We start from the raw sequence: 26,849 nt of genomic DNA, 5'->3' as shown, positions 1-26,849 counted from the left end.
AATGCATTATGGGAGATGTAGTCACTGAAACAGCCATCATGACAGTCATCACACTAAACAACAAGGCATGCCACACACATCAGTCAGAAGCAGCAAAGGACATTGAGATAGTGTTACAGGAATGTAATTTAATATTGAAGTGCAGGGCTGCAGGACCATTGAGCTAATGTCCATATTTTTCCACAGGAGAGTCATCGCGCAGGAGAAGGAGGGGAGGGCACCCCGTAAGGGAAGAACAGAGGATGCCAGCACAAGTGCAGGTCACAGCACTGGCACCAACACCACAGGCAGCTACACCAACAGAGCCAGCCGCAACAGCAGAGCCAGCATCGACACTGCTGATTGACTCACCACCACAGCAAGCCTCACAACAACTCTCAGCCCCACCAGCAGCAACATCACCTGTAGCGCTAAGGCCCAGGAGGCATGCTGTAGCCACTCTCCATGTCATGGAGTCGTCCTCTGAGGACACAAGGGGGAGTGACACACCAACTCGTCCACTAGAAGATACAAATGCTGGACTGCAGTCCACCTCCGAGGGTGCGCACAGAGGTGCGAGACGCCGCAGGGCCCGGGAGCACTACACAACTTAGCAGGGTGAAGGGGTCTTCGGAGGGCTGGAAGCCAGTATGGTGAAGGTGCAGCACCTGCAGGGGAAGGCGATACTGTCAGTTCAGAGACAAATGCGGCACCTAAACCAGAACATGGTTAACATTGACAGGGGCATCAGCTCTATGGCGGAGGGCATCAAGGAGATGGCTGAGGGCATGCGGGACATGTCCCAGTCTGTGTTGGTGCTGTGTGACAAACAGGACTAGGTAAAGGGCAAGAAGGCGCAGGGAGAGGCAGTGTATGGAGCAGCACACCAGGGCAGTGAACCGCCTGGCAACTGCCACTTCCCTGCTCTGCAGGCGCTCCGTGGCAATGCAGGAGGGGGGGGTGGGGAAGGTGACATCCGCACTGGAAGTGCTGCTGACCACCCAGTCAGCCAATGCTGGTGCACTAGGTGTGGGAGAGAGTGATGAGACTACCAGCAGGAGCAGCATTACCCCCCCTGTACCAGACACCCGGAGGAGCAGCAGGCGGCATGCTGCGGGCCCTGGCTCAGCAGACAGTGAGGATAGCCAGCTACAGGCATCCAGCACTGTTGTGCGTGGGCGCAAACGTTAATGCTGCCCACGCATTTTTTAACTTATTTAGGGTGAATTAACCCATGACTACCTATTAAGGTTGTCACCATTTGGACTGGCATGGTGTGCCATTTGTTCATTGTCGTAGTGCCCAGTTATTAAACTACGTCATGTACATGCAATGCCTGGCTGTGTCTCCTTACTTACTTAAAAATAGTTGGGCGTGATCTCTGCCCCTCTCTGTCTCCCATCTGTTGCTGGCGCCACTCCTGCTGTGTTGGGCTCAGGCTGTGCAAATTCATCATCATTATCCTCAATGTTTGTTAATTCTACTGCTGTTCTTTTCCTAGTGGCAAGGTTGTGCAGCATTGCGCAAGTTGCAATGATTTTACAGCAGATGAGGGGTGAGTACTGACGTGCGCCTCTGCTTTTGTGGAGGCAGCGGAACCTGCTTATTAACAGCCCAAAGGTGCGCTCCACCACGTTGCATGTAGATTTGTGTGCCACGTTGTAACGGCTCTCACTCTGGGTTGATGGGTTCAGGTAGGGAGTGAGGATGAATGAGCAGAGAGCATATGCGCTGTCACCTATGTGGAAAAGAGAGAGCCATTACTCACATGCACAACAACACCTACATCTGCAATATCTATCAGGTTGTGTCACAGTGTTTTACCTAGCAGGTATCCTTCTCCGAATTCCCCCGCTGCCAGGCATGTGTAGACCCCACTGTTCTGGAAGATGTAGGAGTCGTGGGTGCTTCCTGGGAATTTGGCCACAATGTCTGTGATTATGTTGGTAGCATCACAGATTACCTGCACGTTTATGGAGTGGGTGGGCTTTCTGTTCCTGTAGATGTACTTAGTGGCTGCAGGTGGGCAGATTGGGATGTGTGTGTCATCAATACAGCCGATGACATGTGGGAACTGTACCATTTGGTAAAAGTCAGTCTTGGCCTTCAGCAGTTCCGCATGTGTGTCATGGAAGCTGATGTAATGATGCATTCTCTGCATTATGGCCTCCCGGAACTTCCTGAAGAAACGGGACAGGCAGCTCTGGGACACCTCACCTATCGCAGCTATCACCCCCTGGTAACTGCCAGATGCAAGCAGGTGTAGGCTACAGAGCACCTGCACATGTTTTGGTATGGCGTGCGCCCTTGGTGTTGGGTGCTCCAGGAGTGGGTGCAGGTCCCTTATCAAGTCCAGGATGGTGTGGGGGTGTAGCCTGTACCTTTCATGGATCTCTGCCTCAGTAAGTTGGAAGAGTGTGATCCGCTGTCTGTAGACTTGCTCCTCCCGTCTCCAGATCCTCTCTCCTGCTGCCTGTAGCTGTAGCAGCCTTGCTATCACATAGAAAGCCGCCATTCTGATCACACTGTTGCATTTTGGGGCCTGTTTTATGGCCTGCACCTGGTTACCACCTGTTTTCAATCCATGGTAATTACCGACTCTTAAATACAGAATTTCATGAAATTCGGTATTTTCGAAGTTACCTACATCTCTGTTCTCATTTTTACCGTTTCTTATTTACCGATTCGGTAAATAAGGATTTGGTAAATACCGATTAGGTAATTTCGGATTCGGTAATGATGATTCAGTATTTACCGATTTCATAATTACCGAATCCCCACTTTTGGCCTCCTACATCTCAAATGCCTAAATACCAGTCTTAACGGCAAATGTACCGAATTTCGGCCATTACCGACCGGTATTTAGCTACCTACATATGGCCCTCGATGTTTTATCTCTGTCATTAATCAAAGAACTTGACAGTTCCTAGGTCTGGCGACATCTGTGTTTCAAGGCAGACATGATTATGATTCTGCATAAATCAGGGAATATGGTGGCTTATGTGAACTCAGTTATGGAAGATGACGGCCTCCATGTCCTAAGATAGGGTAGCTGCCCTTAAGACGGAGTCGGACATAAGGGACTTTACATCAATATGAGTGAACATATAGATTTTGGGGACAGGACATCTGCCCTTTGTGCATATAGCCAAACCTGAGAACCCCTGGATTATGTGGGCCTCTGTCCTTGTTGAGAGTCGACCATTATGACCCCAAAAAATTAGGTTTAAAGGCATGTTCTTGCTGTAGTATCCTACAGAAACTACATATAAGGTCATAGTAAGATATTGACATGGACTCCCACTAACAAATGTACATGCTGAATGAAGTCAGGACCTCCTAAAAAGAGACCAAATGCTATTTGTTTCAAATAGAGTCCTGACATAGGATGCACACTACCACAACATTCTAGTGCTGTGGTGAGGTTTGAAAACCCAAAGCAGAGTTGTCAAGTAGTATAAGGCTCTATTCCTAAATCATGGAGACTGAAGGCTTAGCATGCTCTGGAAAAACATAGCATAAGAGGTGTGTTGTCCACTGCGGTGGTGAATGGATCAGCTCAAACAACAGCAATTTTCAAGCATAGCAAAAACAACATCAAGGGAAATAAACAAACATGATTTTGCTTGCAGCAGAAATAATGAACAGTGAACATGCAAGAGGAGACACCCCTGATGAACAAAGTGGTATTGAGACCTACATTAAGGCCTTGTTACCGTAAGCCAGAAAACACACTTTAAGGGATCATAGTAAATTAGTTTTACACGGAATAGCACCATTTCACTGTATACATATAAATTTAAAAGTGAATCCACGTTCTGCATGTTGCTAATAATGCACAAAAATATTAAATGCACAAAATAAAACTTTAAGAAAATCCCTCCTCTGATTATTCTATAATCACAAACCCACAATAAAAATAATAATTATAGTCTGCATCACTTTCTGCTTCTTGAAATTGATTCCTCCAACAACTACAGTTGATTATACACTCTATATCTGGCATCCCCCATCTCAGTATCCTCTCTCTTTCATCTTAGGTGACGCTCTTTTCTCTTTACATCCACTGTTTATAAACATTATTTCAGAGAATTTAAACAAGAGAAACAGAATAATTGCACAAATCAACACAATCATTTCAGGGTTTCAGTTTAAAGATACCCTCTTCCAAACTATCAATCCATTCATCAAACTTACTAAACCCCTTTTCTATTTCACTAACACAGTTACCTACTGCTTCCCACAACCCATGCACTTTTAAAGCTTGGAATTTATAAGACATATTAATAATCGTGTTGACATAAGCATTAATAACCCTATTGTTAACAAAAAAGAAGGACCAGCACTCTCTTAACTTCATAACCCTACAAACACCGCTGGGGCAGCGTAAAGTTGCCCACTCTTTAAGCATCACTAAAACCTAAATATGACTAATAACTAGCACACAAAATTAATATGCACCTTGCATAGGAATCCCACATGTCTTTATGATTTTTACACACGTTTCACTTGTCATTGCAGACGCCGAGAAGGTTTATGTAGTGTTTAGAGTGCTCGCATAAAATGTGTTAGTAATATCGAGAAATACATTCAATGAGTAATGTAGAATCTGTCAGTAATTAAAAGATGTCTTGAAATAAACAATTTAGATAATAAAGTGACTGACACGCCTTAATACATTTTATATGATTGTTACTACTTAAAGAATTTACACAAAGTAACATGTATTCTACTGAATACTGAGACATTTGTAATGTGTAGCTTACTCTAAACCCAAGAGCGAGTATTCAGCCTGTCTCTGGCAGCGAGATTTGCCCTTTCCCCTACATCCTCTCTTTGTCTTCCTCTCTGATCCTCTCTTTGTTTCAAATTGTTTTCCGTGTTTCCTATACGTATTCTCTGAACCTCGCGTAAAAAATTGTTCCCTAAAGGAGTACTAGCTGCTGATTCAGCATTACCATCTTCAACCACCACAGAAGCATTACTTGATGAGGCGGTACTAACGCCACTCATTAAAGAGGTCTTACTGATACTGTGCTGTAAATCTTGTCTAACTAGGGTGTCAAATTTTTTGGCAAACATAAATACTCTTCCATTACGATAATCATTCTCATCTCGCTTTAGTTTGCGAGCTTTTTATCCTTAATTTCATCTTCATATTTAATTAAGATAACCTCTAAAATTGCATATTCTTCTTTGAGGCTTCTGCAAGTTTTAGATCCTCTATTTCTTTTTCAACAGCATCTGCCTGCTCAGCCGCCTGTGTAGCCTTTCTATCTGAATGTTCAATAAGTATATTCATAAGTCTCATAGAGTTCCCTGTAAGTTCTTTTTCCCAAATGAGGAGTAAATCCTCCTCTAGGTCGTCATAGGTGGGAAATATATTTGAACGGAGACCCCTGGGGATTTTCTCCAGTTTCATATATTCTTTTAGGTTAGCCCCGTCCCACCACTTTGTAATTTCTGTTTTTTAAGACGCTCTAGCTTCATAAATTTTATTTTGTGGCCCTCATTACTTTTAGGTGTACCCTGAGTGACTGCCTTGCTAACTGATATGCCTGCACTTAAATATTTAAACATATCCGCAGCCACCTTACTACACAATTACACAATCAGGTCCATACTATTTGTTGCAATCCCTAATCAACAAAATACTTCACAAAAGATTGGCAGTAGGGAATAATGCGCAAAATGGTGTAAAATTATCTCTTCTCTTTATATATCTAGCTAGCATATGCTCTAAGGTAGAGATACAACCACTACCAAAGGTTGTAACAACAGATAGATAATTGTCTGTCGTAAAGCACAAACACAGCTTCTCAATCTGAGCAACGCTAGTAAGTACAAATGTCCATATCAATGACAGTCTTTTACAAGTTATATAGTTTCTGTGTCTTCTTTATTTTTTCATTCATATATTTTCCAAATGTATCATTTCATAATTCAGTCCAACCACCGGGTACAAATCATAAGATGTTCTTCAGCATTACAAATAGCCAACAGATTTTGCCAACACGTGTTTCGTCTGGCTCCTCGGCCAATGACTTCTTCAGGGCTAAAAGCAAGCAAAATATATCCTTAAATTCATATGGATACAAAGCATGAAAAAATTCACATGGATAGTCTATTTTAAGAAGCTCAAAGAAGAGAACTTACAGAGAAAACAAAATCGAGTGCTCAAAAGAAATCACCTCCCAAGTGAAAACCAACAATTCTATTGAGAATAAGAGTCTATTGAATAAATAAGATGAGGTAAAGAAAAAGAAAAGAAAGAACCAACACCTCTTGTGTCTAAGATATCAATAAGAATGAATCAATTTGAAACAAAGTAGGTATATATATATCAAGCAAAAGCGGTGAGACTTATCCCCTAACAATTCACCATACGACCTACACATATACTGTGTCTTCAAAAATAAAGACCAGATCAACTTACCAAATAGATTATATTTCAGAAAGCGTATCATAAAGAAGCGAAATTCCGCAATAAAACGACCAAATCAATACAAAATTTCGAAGAAAAAAGGAATTTTTTAATAAATTATTCAAACGTCGAAACAAACCTGTTGCTTCTTAAACAGTTAAAACTGCAAATTCCTACACTGCTGCGTAATTGGACATGCATTTAAAGCTCATAGCTTTCTCCCACAGGGCGCTTGTTAAAAATGCAGCGAGCACCGCCAGCATTTGCAATTGCAATTGCAATTTGATCGTGACTGCCGCCTGCCGTTTAAGATTACACAGCTTATACTGCTCCTCACCTTGCTAGAGTAAACAGCACACCGTCTGAGCGCGCTATTTATATCATCGCGTGTGAGCGCCCATGCGTGGTTAAGAAGCATGTCGCCATTTTAGGCGTTTTTAGAAACAAACTAAGGCAAGTGATTGTGGATTCTTCAATTAACTTTATGTATACACATGCGATTACAATCCTCTCTTTACAGGACATATAATTCATCAATTTAGATGCACTAAAATCCAATGTCAATGTGATTAAAATAAAGATATTTTGTTTCCTTACTTTTACCGATTACGATTTTCACAATTACCTAGCGTTCACATGTACTTTGGCTCATAGTCTTAATAGTCTCATCCATTTACTATCGACTCATTACTCCTTTCACTAATATAGCTATTAGTTAATACAGTTATTAGTTACCTTACTAGGTGTGACTTGATATTTTTATTGGACAACTAGGGTTAGTTTACCATAAACCACTCTACACATTTTTTCAATAGCTGGAGAAAGAAAGATCATTTGGGTGTACTCCTAATGGAGATGAAAACAGTTGAATTTTATTAAAAACGATCACGCTAGTCAAAAGCTCAATCTCGACTTATCTGAATATGGATATTCATTCCTCCTCTTATTCAACCTCCTCATCTGATTAGTCTCTCCCACTCCTCTCTATTGTTTAAGCTTTGATAATGGTTTTGAACTTTGACATAAAAAACTGCTCTCTTTGGTTTTTTTTTTTGTCAATGTCCCCACCTCGTGCTGACACCTTCATTTTTCAAGAATAAACCACTTGAAATCATCCTCCTTGTGGTTCTTCTCAACCCAATGTTCAACCAAGTGGGCATTTTTCTTGTGGTTTTTCAGTGCTGATCTATGCTCTGTTAACCGAAGTCGCATTTCCCGACTTGTCTCACCTACATACCCCTTCTGACAGGGGCAGACAATTAAATATATTACATTCACCAGTTCATTCATCCAGTGTGAAATGCCATTAAGATTAACTTTCTGTTCTTTAATTATCGTCTTACAATGGGTGCAGGTACTACATGGGAAATTACCTTCCAGTTTAGAGCCATCCTCGATGCTCATTTGTCTACTCAATTTGGTTTCCCTGAATGTTTTTACCAGATGGTTACGTATGGTCCTATTTCTTCTGTACGCAAACGTTGGCTTGCGCAAGGGAGTCATCCCTGGTTTATTCAAAAGGAACCAATTCTTGTTTATCAAATTTTTCAGTTTATTGCTCATTGCATTGAAATTGGTCACCATCACTATTCCTGATTCTGTGTTGGTGGATTTCTCATTAGTCTCAAAAAGGCTATCCCGATTAAAATACTTAGCTTCCTTATAAGCTTCTTTTATCAATCTTTGGGATATCCGCGTTGTGCTAACTTTTGTTTTAAGGTCAGTAAGTGAAGTTCAAAATCTTTTCTATCACTGCAATTGTGCCTAATGCGTACAAATTGACTAAAAGGAATCCCATCCTTCTGGCATTTAGGACGGTAACTTATATGGTGCAATAGAGTGTTCCTGTCTGATGCTTTAACATACAATTCCACCAACAGTTTATCATCCATAGCTTTTATTGTAATGTATAAGAAATCAACCGAATTCTGGCTTTTGCTAGCTGTAAATTGTAGGTTCATATCTCCACAGTTAAGACATTCTAGAAAGGAATTTAGATCTACTTCATCTCCTTCCCAAATAAAAAACACGTTGTCTATAAATCTAGGCCACTGCTTTATATTTTCAAAATAAGGACTGGTTTTATTATAAATGTGTCGTTCTTTGAATTTACCCACGTACAGGCCTGCCAGACTGGGAGAACATGTGGCTCCCATGCTGGTGCACTTGATCTGACAGTAGAAATCATTATTAAACAAAAAAAATATTGTTTTTAAGAATGATCTCAATACATTCTACAATGAATACATTAAGGGAAGACAGGTCTTCTTCTCCCTGACTGAGTATATTTCTGATCATTTCCACCCTGTCTTGTTGTGGGATGTTAGTGTATGAGGATTCTATGTCCAAACACACCAACCATTGTCGATCTTTATTAAAATTAATTCCTTCCACCTTAGAAATCATATCGGTGGTATCTTAATGTATGAGGGTAATTTCTTTAACAGAGGTCTAATGAACCGATCGACATACTTGCTCAAAGGCTCAGTGATCGAATCGATACCAGACACAATGGGCCGCATGGGTGAATCTGCAAGGTTTTTATGTACCTTGGGAAGCCCATATAAGGCTGGTACCATGGGGTGCTCGTTTTGAATGACTCTAAGTTCGTCCTCGCAAATTATGTCATCTTCCTTAGCTAAATGGAGAAGGTTTCTGACTTTTCAGTTTATTCCATTCATCCACATTAGATTTCCTATAGTGGGATGGAATATCAAGTAAGGATTGCATTCTGCTATTGTAATCTAAAGTGTCAAGAACCACTATACTCCCGCCCTTATCACCGGGTTTGATTGTAATAGAATCACATTCCTGGAGATTCTTTAAAGCATCACGTTGATTCCGTGACAGGTTGTTTTGAGCCCAACTATTTCGTTCTAACAAATTCCCAAAACCCCTAGTCATTACTCTTTCAAACGTGTCAATTTCCTGTACTACTAAACTGCTAGCTGGTGTCCAGGTTGATAATGGTTTTGATCCAGCGCCCCTATAGGAAAAATGTCTCACCAACGCTACCCATCACCATAATACTCACCATTAATCATAAATCACTCCCAAGGCCCATTAACAACAGAGACAATTTTTGGGCAACTGAATCATGTGACCTAATTAATCAGAACCTATTCACAAACTATTTACACATTTATATACAACTGCAGTTTATCATTTCTTACCATGGGTTTATGCATTTATCATATTAATTAAGTCACTTAGGCAAATGGATCAGCTGATGGTAACTAGACCATGAATAAACAAGACCAGCTTGTCGTTTCAAAAATCTAATTTTATTAATCTTTATTATTCAAGAATGAGCATTTTATTAAGAATCTTTATTTATTAGCAATTTAAGCAGCATCAATTAAGAAAAATGAATTATTGAACTGACATCTTCAAAGCAAATCAGCATGTATGAGTTAAAGCATAATAACAGTTTTCCATTCCCTAAATCTATTTCCCTGTCTAAAACTCGCTTCACCTAAAAGGAAAAAAGTCATTTAAGCCTGTTATCCTTACGTGCGCCAGAAGTTCAACAGCACGTCACGCCCATCAGGAATCGGAAAGCGAGAAGTGCCCTCCTGCCCATGAGGGCAATTTTTATACCTTTTCTGCCTAGCTAATATCACTAAAAGTATATTTTTTCTCTGCCATCCAGTGTCCTTATTGGCTGACTGTTGTCAGCTCATATGCTGTCATCATCTTTCTCCAAGCTAGATCGGGCTTTCTTAGAGTCCATTGTCTCTCATTCTCAAGTCACGCAGCTTCCTCAAAAAGAAACATTTTACAAGTTACAGGCCGTGACTTCCTTAGCTTGTCAAACTTTGCCTCTTCCTGTCCTTGGGTCAATCTCACCATGAGCATGTAAAACAATGTGCATTCGAGCTTGCAAATATTTTTTAACGTGGAAAAGTTTCAATGCAGGACTCTTGCTCTCTCTGGACAGGACTGAGCAACGCCATTTTTACTGCATTCTTTAGGCCTCACTTGAAAACTATTATTTAAACAAACACAAGACATCAATTAATTAGAGAATTGAGACCCATTCTGTTACCCACCCCCTTTGCTAATTATTAACCCGTTAATTTATATTACCTAGGTTAAGCACAAGCCACAGAATTCTCCACAAACTTATGCCAAATAAAAGATGAAAAGAGATAACATAAGCACACAAATAAGCACATGCCATTAATTGAACAGCCGCATTTAATACTGACAAAGACAATAGACAAGGTTAGTTTATTATTTTCAACGCACTTGCAAATGCAACAAAGAGCACATAAGTTAGTCCCTCGTGTCATGTAAATGCATTTTAATCTAGGTTGGTTAATAATTCACCACAAATCAATTAATACGGTTATATATATTATGGAAGTTTAACTTTGCGAGCCAGAACAAAATATTATTCTGAAACTCGCTCCATCAGTTTAAGACCTGATTTATTGTTGGAGGGCATCTGCTCTCTCCCCTCAAATAATTTTTTTTTTCTGACTTTTCTAAAAAGGTCACGTACATCCTTCTGAATAGCAAATGTACACCCTTGTATACTGGGTGCAAGCCTAACCCCTTCTCTAATAAAGTAATTTCATCTATAGTTAATACTTTCCCTGACAGGTTAATGATGGGGGCTTTAAATGATTCCGTATTTACTCCCAGTCTTTGTGGCTGCGTGTTCTCATATAGGGTCTCCTGATTCCTGTCTCTCTCTGTTGATTCCCGAGACGGCCCCTTCCCCTCGTTCTGAACGTTTGGGGCTGTCTCCTCTGTTGTTGCCCTAAAAAAAGAGGGTAATCCCTACTGCTCCCTGCAGTTTCCTCTCTAGAATCATTCATGTTTCTTCCTTCAGTGTTCCTCTCACCCTTAGAGGCAGAGCTACTATAAGATGTATCGGAGAATGTAACATTTTTCTTAAAGTACTTATTTATATTATGCTGATTATTTCTAGGCATATATCCAGTCTGGACTGGCTGATCATAATAATCTTTTTGTAAATATGGGTATAGCAGCTCGGTGCTGAATTTGGCAATATCTTTTCGTAATTTGTTGTACTTCTTGTTAATAAGTTATTCCCTATATCAAGTAACATCCTCCTGTATTTCCTCTAATTTACGTTTTGCCTCTTCTAATGCTGTACTTTCACTCAGTTGTTTTTCTAGAGTTTCTATTTCTTCTCTCTCTATTATAATTATTTCCTGGGCAGTCTCAATGTGGGCATTGTGGGCAATTTGATGTCTTGATATACAAAATAGTTAATGAGTTCCTGCAACAACACAGCCCATTGAGATTGGGAACATCTTAATGTTAGAATATCGCAGTCTGCTCTTTTAAACTGGGTAGCTACAATGTGTGGCAGTTCATTAATTTTACTGATGAGTGATTGGATTTAGTGCAGACATTAGTTTAAGTGTTTTGAATAAAAATGCAAATTATTATAAAGGTAAAAAAATCTAAATAGTATTTTTGGTTTTGAATCTTATATACAGGACTGTGCATCTGCCCAAATTATATATAGCGGTAGATGTAAAAGAAAGGTGGGATACTAAACTGGCACCCAGATTAAACTAGTCCAACACTGTCCACGAATGTGAGGTACTACAAAGAATATTGATTTTTAATAAAGGAAAATTGTTTTAATGTTATACAGTATTACGCCACAGATAGGCAGGCACCAGGACCATAGTAATTAAATATACTATTGTGCACTGCCGGGGGAAGGAAAAGTCAAAACCCCTATCATCTCCCTTAATATATGTGGAAATATATCAAGATCTTTGATGTGAGTATCTCTATGCAGATGTCAAGTACTGTTATTTTTACAGTTTCTCTGTGAATGAGGTCAAATATTTTTCATTGATATCCCCAACAGATATAGATTTGTATCTCATTCTTCACATGGATAGAGGGAAAAGGAAGTCCATCTAAATGTATTCTCCTGTGATGCCACACACTACGTGCTGCTTTGTTAATCAGGGTAAGCTATTAAGGTCAACTTGGCTTTTCTATCGGGATGGTAGGGAGAATCATCATGAGTGGAGACGATATTATAGTCCTAACCTGAATGTGTTTTAAGGGTATGGAGAAGGATTATTTTAATAAATCCATAGCTGGAGGTGAATTTACAGCCCTGTTTTTTCTTGCAAGAGGCGTATAGTCTTGTGACCAGGAGGCGGAGTGGCTTACCCCTTCTACAACACCCCCTTGATGTCTGTTCCCCTCTTTGTCATCCCTACAGCAGCCCGAGGTCTGGAAGAAGACAACGCAGTGGGACTCATCCAACCCGCGGGACGAGGGAGGACGCTGTTTCTTTAATTGGACGGAGTTTGATCCCGGCCACGCCCCCTGGTCTGCTGGGACACCGGAACCAAAAGCCGAGTCTTCAGAGAGAGAGGTGTGATCATCACCCGGAGGAGTCGAGGAGTCGTGGAGGGAGGAAGGAGATGTACGGAGCAGAGAAAGCAGAGACGGGGACGAGAACGAGGAGGAAGAAGGAGAGACGGAGGAGGCGAGCCCAGCTGTTGCAGTGCCAGGAGGCCAACGACAAGGCGCTTCGCCCAGCCGCACTTCAAGGGAAGTGTGGCTAACCCAGGTACGGGACCGTATCGTGGGCTGGGCGGGTAGAAGAGGTTTTAAACCTCCGTAGTGCACCCGCCACCGTTATCCCTTCACTGAACCCTCCCCTACTTCACTACCGACACAACGTAGAATCTGTGTGCACGAGTGTAACTCCCCACACCCTTTCCCCTAAGCTCTCAGTGAACCAGAGCCCTTTGCTGAGTCCGTTTCTCTTTTGTTCCATGTATCCCGAGACCGGCTGACAACACGGACGCGCCTACAGCCCCCAGAAGTCCACGGGAGGGAGGAAAACCAGGCGGTGATCACTGGAAGGAGAGGAGTTCACCTGCACGTCGTGTATCCGAACTGCCTCTTCCCTACTACAGAAACCCACCGCGGCGCAAGCGTTTGTTAAAGACAATAAAACCTGCTTTACCTTTACCACCCGAGTTCGTGTTTCCATCGATCCCGCCACAAGTCTATTTTAACCTCAGCAACAAGGCACATTTTAGCCTACCTATAGAGAATTGCAGATACACTGAGCAAAGAAAATATTTTGTTTAAATGTTTTGTTTAAAGAACACGTATTATATGCATCTAATTGTATGTATTTATTGTTAGATATATTGTTTGGCACAAAGAGCATTAGTTGTTTTTAACATATTGAGTCCCGAGGAAGGTGTTTCCAAAACGACATGATACACCGAAACGCGTCGACATAGGACACAGTTAATCTGTTTTTAATGAAAATGTTTTTCTCCACAAAATGTAATGTGATGATAATTGTATAAGATTCATTAGACTGAATGTCTACAATTATTGAAAGAATCAATGTAAATAATATCACATAATTCTGAAAAATTTCTTTGATTTTATTGATTGTTTGTAATGATGTGTAATCATAGGTGTTTTTAATTGAATAAAGGATTGTATTAATTTTTATAATGATGCCAGTAATACACTAATAAAAGAAGAAGATCGATTTATGTATTGCTATACTTGTATTGTAAGGAGATTTCCTTTGGTTCACTGTCCTTTGAATACATTTGTTGAAAACAGAAAGGAATACTTTTTATAATGTGATCATCACTTGGTCTCACCCCCGCACCCATATTGGAAGTCTTGGGGGTGTCAGCCACTGGACTATACTGCCTTCCCACCAGGAATGGATGATAGGTCCATTCCGAAACAGGACTCCCGGAGAGGAAGTCCACATTGCCAGGAAGAGGTGTGGCGCCGTGGCTAGGGCGACTGACTCTGGAATTTGGGGCTCACGGTTCGATCCCCGGCACCGGCGGCATATTAGCCCAGCACCATGTGACTCTGGGCAATAGCTTGCTTAATCTTCCCGATGGCCCCCAGCGCCTAGAGACCCTTGCGGGTGACTGTGCGCTTTACAAATGTGGATTTATTGCCAAGCAGTCTATCAGGAACATGAAAGACCTGAAACGAAAAAGGCCGTAATGCCCAAAAAAATCTCAGCACTTTAGGGTTCATATTTTTATGCAAGTAAAACTGGGTAAGAGGTGCATGGTCAGTCAAATGGATGAAGTGCGGGCCAGCAAATAATACTGCAGAACCTGTATGGCCCATTTTATCCCCAGACATTCCTTCTCAATGGTGGCCAGGTGTACTTGCCGGGGAAGCAACCTATGACTTACATACAAAATAGGGAGCAGCTCACCATGTACATCAGGTTGCGACAACATGGGCCTCAGGCCCGACCAGAGGTGTCAGTCTGCAATACGAATATTTTATCATAATCAGGACATTGTAGTGCAGGGGCTTGACACAACTCCTCCTTCAGCAGCCAAAAACTCAGTTCATGTATCACAGACTCAAGACCTGATGGGATAAGAGCTCCATGAGGGGGCTTGCTATTTCTATGAATTAGGGAACAAACCTATAGTAGTAATCCACGAGTCCCAAAAACAAATGGATCTTTTTCTTAGTGGTAGGTCCCGACCCTTAGTTTGTTCAGCGGGGGCCAAATGGCCCTTCATGGATGAATACCCCAGATATTCGGTGTGGGCCATAGCAAACATGGTTTTTTGAAGTTTAGGGTAAGACCTGCTTGCTTTAGGGTGTTCTATGTCTGTTCAAGGTGTTACATGTGCGTTTCCCAGTCAGGACTATATACCACTATGTTATCCATATAGGCTACTACATACACTTGATGAGTCCTTAGCATCATATTCATAAGCCTCTGGAAAGTGGCGGGCCTGAGAGTGCCAAATGGGAACACCTTAAACTGGTAAAGGCTCCAAGGTGTTGAAAAGGCTGTCTTTTCTCGGACTTGTGGGTGTGGGGGTGACATGCAAATACTACTTCATGAGATCAGTTGTGGACATGATTCTAGCCCCTCCCAAACTCTCAACAAGCTCGTCCACCCGGGGCATGGGATAGTTGTCAAAACTGGATATGGTGTTCAATTGACGAACGTCGATGCCAAAATGCAGACTGCCATCCCCTTTTGGAACAAGCACTACTGGTGAAGACCATGCACTCAGGGAGGGTATTGTGCCTGAGCTCATCATTGCTTCGACCTCCTATTCTACCTCCTGTCTACTGGCCACTGGAATGCGATATGGCCTGAGCTTCATCACCCGATTTTCTTTGTGAGCCACCAGTGAGGTGTGTCCAGGAACACCTGAAAGAAGCCCAGGATACAGCTCCAATAGTGTACTTAATTGTTGTTTCTGCCTTATTGTCAGGGAAGAACCCATCCTATAAACACACTTCTCAGAAGGTAACCGAGGTAGGGAACTAGAGGCTCTGGGGTCTCAAGGGTGAGCTGACCTCCCAACACAACATATGTGCACAAAATAAGCTCCCTGAGAATGTTGCAATTTATAGAGATATGTGATGTATCTCTCTCTACGCTACTCAGTACAAGTTTTGGGCATACAAAAACATTTAATGGATTGTCCTCACATACCACCAGGTGTTCTGCTTCATCATAAGACAATCCTTGCTCTCCAAAACCTCTGTTTGATGGAGAGCAGGCCTACACCTGGAGTCAGGGAGGCACTTCTAATTAAGAATGGATATGTGATATAAGTGTGTTAAAAACCAATGTGGCATCATAAAAAAGTTTATTCGCCAGACATGACACTTGATGATTAAAATCAATTGTAGAGATAAGGGGAATTAGTACCCATCACCATTGTTACCATCAACATGTTTCTGCCTTGTGGCTCAGTTTATTCCATGGTTTCATCAGGACGGGCATATGGAATCCTAATGAGGCAATGTGCTTCGCCTCCAATTCAGAGTGACCCGTGTCTACCTCTTAACTTATCTCGCTTTCCAATACCCTAATGAAGGGCGTAGGGACCCCTGTAAGCACATTTTTGTCACAGTGTGTCCCTTACAGCAATCCTAGTTGCGTCTGCTCCTTCCTCTGGGTATCTCTATAAATTGCAAAAGTCTCAGGGAGTTTACGGAGGCATCCTGTACTACCTTCGCGGGTCGGGCTGTACCCAAGCCTTCCAGAGGTTTACGTGATAGATCTGATCCACCTGGCCCAGTGTGGTATGAATACCCTGTACACCACAGGTGTCCCCCTCTCCAGTACCCCAAAAGGACCATGCCAGGTACCCAACAGTTTCTTATCTGAGGTAGGTAGCAAAATCTATGCCTTGTCAACTGCAGCGAATTCCCTAAATGTTGTCCCTGGTCGTACATGCATTCTTGTCTCTGCTGGGTCTTCACCTTATGAGAGTATACCTCTTCTCACAGGGATAAAATGGATTCTTTCAATGAGGTGCTGTAAGACAATAGTGGTTTCCCCTCCTCCTTGTCCTCTGTCCATTGTTCGGCAGCCATGTCTAATAGGGTTTCCTCCCAAACCGGAGTTCAAAGGGTGAAAACCCCGTTGGCTTTTGTTTGTGTGTACGTGTGGCAAAGTGCATGAGTGGTAACTTACTGTCCAAGTCCCTTTCGATCTCATCTATCATTTTTCCCAGCATTGTCTTGATTGGTTATACCGCTTAACTAGTCCATTAGTTTAGGAGTCGTATACTGCTGTAGGTATCTGCTGCATACCCAGAATTTTGCAAACCTAAGCCATCAGACGGGACATAAAGGGGATTCCCTGGTCTGTCAGTAGTTCAAGGGGGAAACCTACCAGGGAAAAAAAATAACCATAGCCTGAGCTACTGCCATGATGATAATGCTGCTCAAAGGGATGGCCACTGGATAACAGGTTGCATAATCCACCAGGACCAGTATGTACTGATGTTCCCGAGTAGTAAGGGGTCAAGGGTCCCACCTGGTCCATTCCAACCTGTCAAAACGGTATCTCAGTGATGAGGAGGGGGTTTAGGGGAGCCTTGGCCACCTCGGGGGTGTTGACCAGTTGACATCTGGGACACATTGCTCAAACGTTTGCTACTTCCCTGTATATCCCTGCCCAGTAGAACCTCTCCAGTATGTGTTTTAAGGTGTGTTCCTGTTCATAATGCCTCCCAAACCCTGGGTTTGGAGGGGTACTATGGACATGGCAAAGTCATCCATCCGATTTTTCCTGATGGCATAATGATACTTTTTTAGTGCTGTTTTATAAGTCAGTTTACATGTTTTATCATAGCGTAACCTCCACTTCCTTTCTTTATCTTATATTCAGCTTCTCTAATAGCAACTAACTCTGCTGAGTACCACAAGGCTTTTATTTTTGCCTTTTTTTTTTGCTCATTCTCAGGAGGATTAACTCATCTAGTGTGTCCTTTACCCAGTCATTTAAGACAGTATGTGATTTATAGACATTGTTATGCTCCTCAGGTATGGAATTAAGTAGAACCTTCTCCAAGCTAGCTGGATAATTGTCTGGTAGCCCTGGGCTGTAGTTGGAGAGGTGGGGGTTTATTTCCTATTGTTGGGAGGGAAAAGGAATAATAAAATAGTCTGACCAGCACTGTGAAAATTGGGTCAAGTATATGTTATTTTATGTGCGAGGGGATTTAACTAACCGAGGGAGCTGTGTGGCCAGGAATTCATGTAAAAAGTTTACCTTCCATTCAAATTCACGGTACTTGATTAAAAACAAATGACACTGGAGAGCACACTTATTCTGGGGATTGTGCATACTCATGCTTTGTATCAAAAAGAAGGGGGACTAGGACTAGGACCTAGTTATGGTCCAGAACCTTTGCTCCATATAGTAATCTCAAACCAAATGGTGTGTTGCTGTTCCAGTGTGGGCACAATAGTTGTCCACAGAGAAAGAGAAATAGAACAACGAACAGAAAGGACTAGGTCTAAATCCCACAGGATAGAGGCAATCCCAAGTGTTGTCTTTTGTTGCCCTCACACATCCCAAGGGATGTCATGCTTCATCATCTGTTTCTCTGTGGACACCTATTGTGCCCATACTCATGCTTTGGCATCTGGTGGATCTGTTACCTTGAGCCTTCTAAGTGCCCTAATGTTTGCTTACAGGCCCCACATATTGTGGAGAGGCTTGCAGGGTTTGATGCATGGTAGTATTTCTAATTACCAGGTCGATTGAATTATTTTAGCCTGTTGGACGGATAGCTAATCAGCCCTGTGGTCTAAAATGCAGGGGTTCTGGCCCCTGCTGGATGCCGATTGGCTTGTCGTAGGCGCGCCTCTGCACATCCACACACTGGCCCTCATTAGTTAATGAGGCAGGGCTCCACACTAGAGCGCAAACAAACATGGCGCCTCAGGTGGCCTTTTGATATGAGAGAGCGCAAATTAAGAAAATATAGAAGTGCACCATATTTACAAGCACGTTGTGTTAGTTTAGTAAACATTATATAAGAGTGTCGAATTATAGAGAGAAAATATATAAGAGTGTTTAATTAAAATAGACTACTTATATCAAGTGTAAAGAACTAATGTAGACGTTTGTAGAAATGTTAAAATGACGTTGAAATCCCATGTTATGTGGCTGTTGTAGGGGAAAAAGTAATTCTGCTAAATGTAGAAATGTGTAGGCCACATGGCAGTTCACATAGAGTACAAGATGCTGTTACACTCTCATGCGATGGTGGATTTTAATGTTGTTATAATTCAAAGTATTACTGATCATAGAACTGAAATATATGTTTTATAGAAGCTTATATAATCATTGTGTGAAATAAGTTAGAATACTGTTTAAACTAAGAAACCAAAAGTCTGTAGAATGCATAGATCCGTTTCATGTAACTCTAATAAGCCTGAATAGACAAAAGTCGTTTCTTTGATCTACATGTGCTCGGTGGAGAAAGGTCGTGTTAGACACAAACTGTGGAGCCTGCTAGATGGTTTGCGACTTAGAAGATATGGTGGAGGTCGGAATTTGGGGCCCACAGCACAAGCGTCTGTTTGCAGGTGCGAGGAGGTTCTAATCAAGAGAGTGATGAATGGACTTTTGTTCAAGAGAGCCAGGCATAGGTCTGGAGGAGTCTTCAGGAATTTCCTGGAGGGTACCGTCCTGCCGGAGAGGAGCCTGGGAAGCAAGGTCAACTTTAACGATAGGCCCAGAGAAGTATCGGCATGGAAAATACCAGAACCAACACCACGTGAGGGGCGTCTCTAAAGGGCGTTTCTATTGTAAATGTGATTTTGTATTAGGGACAGCACCCCGGGGTGGAGTTAAGGCAGATGGTCTGAGGAACCTAAGAGAGCGGATGGGTAGGCAGATAGGGAACTGCAAGACATCGCTTTTGCAACAGAGACTAAGGGAAGTGTGTGATCTTCTTTGGAAATCACCACTGCTGACACCTTTTTAGGTTAAGATCTTGTTAAGTAGGGATGTCACTTAGTCCAGTGTAGGGATAGTCTAATCTGAATTTTCCTTTCTGTAAATGACTCACAAGCTACAGCTTGTGTCTATTCTCACAACATTGATGATTCTTGAATTGGGTTTGGTAATATTTTTCTGCCGACTAAGAGCATTTAGAAAATTCATGTTTGTATTGATACCCGTATATCTTTTTAACCTTATTTTGAGATGTTTGTATCTCCAGTTAACTTTGGCTTTGTAATAAAACTTTTAAACTTATTGAGAGTAAGTGGTTCTTTGGAGTGGTGTAAGTCATTAATTGATTGACCTAGTAGTGGATTGCCTTTTACTCTATGACAGGTACCAACGGTTCAGTCGACCTGAGTTGGGATCTAGATCTATAACAATAGACCAGAAATCCCGCGTTAACAGTTGGTAGCAGAGTGAGGATGGTTACCTTCTTGAGGAAGGTGATCTATACTAGGTTAAGTTTACCCCAAGGTCCCTAGAGATCGAGAGGTGGCCTGCCGAAGAGGGTGCTGACGGCGCGGAAGAAAAGCAGCAGAATCGGACGAGATTGAGTATAACAAGGGTCATGCGTGGACAGATTGTGGTGTTTTTGTGTTGTATCTGTATTGTAATGTCATGCGGAGTTGAATGCCTGTAGTGTGAATGAGAGAGGGTTGTGAGCGCGCGCAACCTGGCAAAATCTTAAGTTCGGGGAAGAGCTTAAGTGGTTCGGGTGTATCGAACATCCAGAGTAGTTGTCGACCAGCGAAAAGGGGGTCATGAGGTACCATTGATCGCCCGCAGGACCGAGATAGGGGGAATGCAAGAGTGAGTGTGTGGGTAACGGACGCAGGTCGAAAGTTACCGTGTGCAAGTAACCTATCAGAGAAGGCGATTGTCTGGACGTACACGGAAAGACATTTTGTCAGTTAAGGTGACAATTACAGTTAGACTGTGGACGTACAGTCAAGGAAAGTGATCGCTTGGTCGGAAGTAATCATTTTTCAGAGTATGAATGGGACGCATGCATGACCGGGAAACGAGCGGAGAAAGGAGGGGAATTGCTGCGAAGGGGAGACGAGGGACGTCAGCGAGAGCCGCGCTGTGATAGGGCGGTTGGTGTGACGTCAGCGAGAGCCGCGCTGTGATAGGGCGGTTGGTGTGAAGCCGCGCTGAGATAGGGCGGTTGGTGTGACGTCAGCGAGAGCCGCGCTGTGATAGGCCAGTTAGCGAAAACCGCATTGAGATTGGTGGATTGTCATCAGGAAGTAAACGAACGCGGAGAAAATAGAAATTTTGTAGATTTTGAACATGAAGTGTTATAAATGTTTGAGAGGGATTTTTAAGAGAAAAAGAAGAGAATCTTATTACGGGGAAGAGGCACCGCAGAAGGGTACACCAGCTCACTATATGGCAACGAATGTTGGGTTGCATACTATACTGTGGCTGGATGCTTGGAGTAAGATTACAGAGGGGAATGAGGAACTGACTTTTCCGAAATACAGAACGTTTAGACTAGAAGTGTTGCATCAGCTGAAAGCAGTTATGTCCTCATTGAGACCTTTTCCTAGACCAACACAGTTTGAGGCCCTTAATGCGTGGATTAGGGCGGCGCACGACAGGAGTCAGAACAGACGCCAGGAAAGGGTACGGCGATCAGTAAGGGCAGTGCAAGATGCCAAATGGGATGCAGAAGCCAAGAGATGGAGGGTACAGACGATTGAAGTGGATAAGTTGTACCCAGTGAGAGAGGTTACAGGAGAAAAGAGACCAATAGAAGAAGATGATGAGAGCGAGTCGGAGGATAACCTAATAAATAGGTTATTGATAGATAGACCGCCTCCAGACAATAGGGAGATAGAAGGTACTGAACTCCGAAAGCAAGATAAGGTTGACATAGAGGAGAACAGGCCACTCCCTATAACGGATTGGGTACCTACCAAAGGTGAGGAGACACCTCGACATAGCCCTGTACAAAGAGTAGTCGGAAAGGTGGTGGTGCAGAAGATGCCAGTAACAGAGAGGGTTGAGTCTTATAGATTGCCAGATGCTCTTCAAGTACCCGTTACCATAGGTCCTATAGTGTCGGTTTATAACCCAGAGAAAGGAAGAGAGGAAGAACAGGTACGGTTAGAGAGAGTGGAGATGGAAAGGAGGAATAACACGACAAATGCCTGGAGACAATTACCAGGACCGATAACGTGGAGCACACCATTGGATTCAGCAGTGGGTCCGGTAACAGAGCAAGGAGGTCAGAGAGGACCGATGGACCTGAGGGGACCACGGCCGAAATCCTATAAAGAGTTGAGGGCTGACTTGAGAGAATGGGATAGGTCCATAGAAGCAACGAGCAATAGGTCAAGAGCAGAAGGTGAATGGGGAAGTCGAGGAAAAGGGACATTATCTCACTGCAGGGCTAGCGAAAGCAGTCAGGAGTGGGACGGTAAAAGTCAGGAGAATAGAGGAGTTACATGTCATATTGACGGAGGAAATGGGCAGGAGCAAAGAGGCAGAAGTGCGGAGTGTGGGGAGACATCTCGTTTCATTCATAGTGAGGGAGACCAAAGGACCCGAGAATACAGGGAAAGGTTTAGGTGCACTCACCACGCACCTAATGATAACGTACAGCACTGGAATCGTGGGAACACTGGGAACAGTGAAGGATCTTGCCATGCGTCGAGTGATCAGAGGTCACAGGCGAATTGTGAAGACATGGGGAATAATGGAATGTCTTACCATGCACCTAGAGAAACCATGCAGAATGAGAAATGTGGGATTATGGGAAATAGAGGAGTGTTTTACCATACACCCAGAGAGGATGGAACTGCATGGGACCTGGAGAGATGGGAGCATGGGAGGACTCCCCATAACTCGCCTGAGCCCAGACGAAGGACTCAGAGCTGTGATGGGAGCGATGTAAATAGACTCTCTAGAGATGGTATACTGAAAGCTGTAATAAAAGCTAAAAGACTCGATGTGACCAACTTAAGATCTGACTTGGACGACATAATAGAGGGTACGTTGCCTATAGAAAGGATTGAGAAGTACGAACAAGATGAGTTGCTGTTTATAGCAAAGGACATCACTCGAAAGGCCAGAGCAACTCATGAGAAACTGTCTGAACTGGCAGACAAGTATATGGTAGATCTGTCCAGAACCAAGGCATTACAGGGTAACCATAGGTTGCATTATTCAGATCAGGATCTAGATGAGAGAAGGACAACTGGATTAAAAACACACATAAGAGAACTGATCACAGGAATAAGAGCTTGGAGAGACCTGGACAAATGGGAAGAGAGGTGGTCCAAAAAGGGAACTGTTAGGCGGAGCGCGAATGTTATGTCTCCGGAGGGAAGGCTAATGCAGATGGAGGCATTCCCTTTGCGAGAAATAGCGAATGGAAGTTATGTACACGTGCCCTGGAGTAGGGGAGATTTGGCTGCATTTACAAACTCATTTCCGAAGTTAAGGGAAAATCCCGTAGAGTGGTACAAGCAGGTAGAGAGGTTTGTCAAGATCTCAAAGGTATTGTGGATTGATTTGAACACCTTGTTTGACATTGTGGTCCCAGGAGACTTGTGGATAGCATGCAAGGTTAGTGTCGAATGGCCAACTGCAGAACCAGGAAGGGATGCTCGTACTAATGGACCGTCAGAAAGAGTAATGGTAAAATATGAAAGGGTGATGACATGGCTGAAGGATAAGGTGCCACCGCAAGATATAGATTGGGTAAAAATAGACCGAACAAGACAGGAACCCAAGGAGACAGTTCATGAGTTCTATGAACGATTGCTGAAAACGTTCAAACAATATAGTGGACTAGATGTAATGGATCCCAAGGATATAGGACAGTTTGTATCAAAGTTTGGTTTGGGGTTGAGACCTGATATTTGTTTGATGATTCAGCAACATTTAATTTGTTGGCAAAACAAACAATTGGATGAAATTTTGAGATACGCAAGGTATTGCAGTGATGAAATAGATTCCAAAGCAAAGAAACTAAAGGAGAAGCTGATGCTGGTACAGATGCAGTCAGCTGGAAAGGGAGGACAGCAACAGGGAACAATGGGACGGAAATCAAATAGTCAAAATAAGGACAGCGAGGAAAACTCGAGACCTAGAATAGACTTTGCTACGTTGAAAAAAACGACAAAGTGTCATCAGTGTCACCAGGTGGGACACTGGAGACGCGAGTGTCCCTATAACCCTGAAAACGGAGAACTAGAAGCTTTAGAGGAGGAAGTTCAGGAGGTTCCAGTCCAAAGGGTGACAGTGACAAAAGATAAGGTGGCAAAAGGGGGGATTTCGGCTCCACGAGCTCAGTTCCCACAGCCACCAAAGATCTCGACAGGAGGAAAGGTTTATAGACAAATGCCTCTTTTCACAGGTGAAGAAGAGCGTTACTACGTTGATCCATTGACGGGACGACGTGTAAGTAGACAGGAGGACTGTACTCTCGGGGCAGTTCTAGAGGTGGATCAAAGAGGACCGTTTGTTGAGGCTGAGGTGGCAGGGTGTCCTACAACATTCTTGGTGGATACTGGAGCTACTCGTTCAACTTTGAGATCGGCAGTGGTTCCAGACCTACCAATGTCGGGGGAAACGATTCAGGTGGTAGGAGTTGCAAATAGGAGAATGAATAGCCCTTTGACGGAACCAGTATCAGTGAAAATAGGAAACTACACCGATGAACATCAGTTTGTGGTATGTGATTCTAGTCCTGTGTGCCTGTTAGGAAGGGACTTGTTGTGCAAACTGAACTGCACAATATACTGCACACCTCATGTCATGTAAATGCATTTTAATCTAGGTTGGTTAATAATTCACCACAAATCAATTAATATGGTTATATATATTATGGAAGTTTAACTTTGCGAGCCAGAACAAAATATTATTCTGAAACTCGCTCCATCAGTTTAAGACCTGATTTATTGTTGGAGGGCATCTGCTCTCTCCCCTCAAATAAAAAATTTTTCTGACTTTTCTAAAAAGGTCACGTACATCCTTCTGAATAGCAAATGTACACCCTTGTATACTGAGTGCAAGCCTAACCCCTTCTCTAATAAAGTAATTTCATCTATAGTTAATACTTTCCCTGACAGGTTAATGATGGGGGCTTTAAATGATTCCGTATTTACTCCCAGTCTTTGTGGCTGCGTGTTCTCATATAGGGTCTCCTGATTCCTGTCTCTCTCTGTTGATTCCCGAGACGGCCCCTTCCCCTCGTTCTGAACGTTTGGGGCTGTCTCCTCTGTTGTTGCCCTAAAAAAAGAGGGTAATCCCTACTGCTCCCTGCAGTTTCCTCTCTAGAATCATTCATGTTTCTTCCTTCAGTGTTCCTCTCACCCTTAGAGGCAGAGCTACTATAAGATGTATCGGAGAATGTAACATTTTTCTTAAAGTACTTATTTATATTATGCTGATTATTTCTAGGCATATATCCAGTCTGGACTGGCTGATCATAATAATCTTTTTGTAAATATGGGTATAGCAGCTCGGTGCTGAATTTGGCAATATCTTTTCGTAATTTGTTGTACTTCTTGTTAATAAGTTATTCCCTATATCAAGTAACATCCTCCTGTATTTCCTCTAATTTACGTTTTGCCTCTTCTAATGCTGTACTTTCACTCAGTTGTTTTTCTAGAGTTTCTATTTCTTCTCTCTCTATTATAATTATTTCCTGGGCAGTCTCAATGTGGGCATTGTGGGCAATTTGATGTCTTGATATACAAAATAGTTAATGAGTTCCTGCAACAACACAGCCCATTGAGATTGGGAACATCTTAATGTTAGAATATCGCAGTCTGCTCTTTTAAACTGGGTAGCTACAATGTGTGGCAGTTCATTAATTTTACTGATGAGTGATTGGATTTAGTGCAGACATTAGTTTAAGTGTTTTGAATAAAAATGCAAATTATTATAAAGGTAAAAAAATCTAAAATAGTATTTTTGGTTTTGAATCTTATATACAGGACTGTGCATCTGCCCAAATTATATATAGCGGTAGATGTAAAAGAAAGGTGGGATACTAAACTGGCACCCAGATTAAACTAGTCCAACACTGTCCACGAATGTGAGGTACTACAAAGAATATTGATTTTTAATAAAGGAAAATTGTTTTAATGTTATACAGTATTACGCCACAGATAGGCAGGCACCAGGACCATAGTAATTAAATATACTATTGTGCACTGCCGGGGGAAGGAAAAGTCAAAACCCCTATCATCTCCCTTAATATATGTGGAAATATATCAAGATCTTTGATGTGAGTATCTCTATGCAGATGTCAAGTACTGTTATTTTTACAGTTTCTCTGTGAATGAGGTCAAATATTTTTCATTGATATCCCCAACAGATATAGATTTGTATCTCATTCTTCACATGGATAGAGGGAAAAGGAAGTCCATCTAAATGTATTCTCCTGTGATGCCACACACTACGTGCTGCTTTGTTAATCAGGGTAAGCTATTAAGGTCAACTTGGCTTTTCTATCGGGATGGTAGGGAGAATCATCATGAGTGGAGACGATATTATAGTCCTAACCGGAATGTGTTTTAAGGGTATGGAGAAGGATTATTTTAATAAATCCATAGCTGGAGGTGAATTTACAGCCCTGTTTTTTCTTGCAAGAGGCGTATAGTCTTGTGACCAGGAGGCGGAGTGGCTTACCCCTTCTACAACACCCCCTTGATGTCTGTTCCCCTCTTTGTCATCCCTACAGCAGCCCGAGGTCTGGAAGAAGACAACGCAGTGGGACTCATCCAACCCGCGGGACGAGGGAGGACGCTGTTTCTTTAATTGGACGGAGTTTGATCCCGGCCACGCCCCCTGGTCTGCTGGGACACCGGAACCAAAAGCCGAGTCTTCAGAGAGAGAGGTGTGATCATCACCCGGAGGAGTCGAGGAGTCGTGGAGGGAGGAAGGAGATGTACGGAGCAGAGAAAGCAGAGACGGGGACGAGAACGAGGAGGAAGAAGGAGAGACGGAGGAGGCGAGCCCAGCTGTTGCAGTGCCAGGAGGCCAACGACAAGGCGCTTCGCCCAGCCGCACTTCAAGGGAAGTGTGGCTAACCCAGGTACGGGACCGTATCGTGGGCTGGGCGGGTAGAAGAGGTTTTAAACCTCCGTAGTGCACCCGCCACCGTTATCCCTTCACTGAACC

Source organism: Lissotriton helveticus, chromosome 1_1 (genome assembly GCF_964261635.1).
Source record: "Lissotriton helveticus chromosome 1_1, aLisHel1.1, whole genome shotgun sequence".
Classification (NCBI taxonomy): domain Eukaryota; kingdom Metazoa; phylum Chordata; class Amphibia; order Caudata; family Salamandridae; genus Lissotriton; species Lissotriton helveticus.
Note: the sequence above shows the minus strand (reverse complement) of the source record.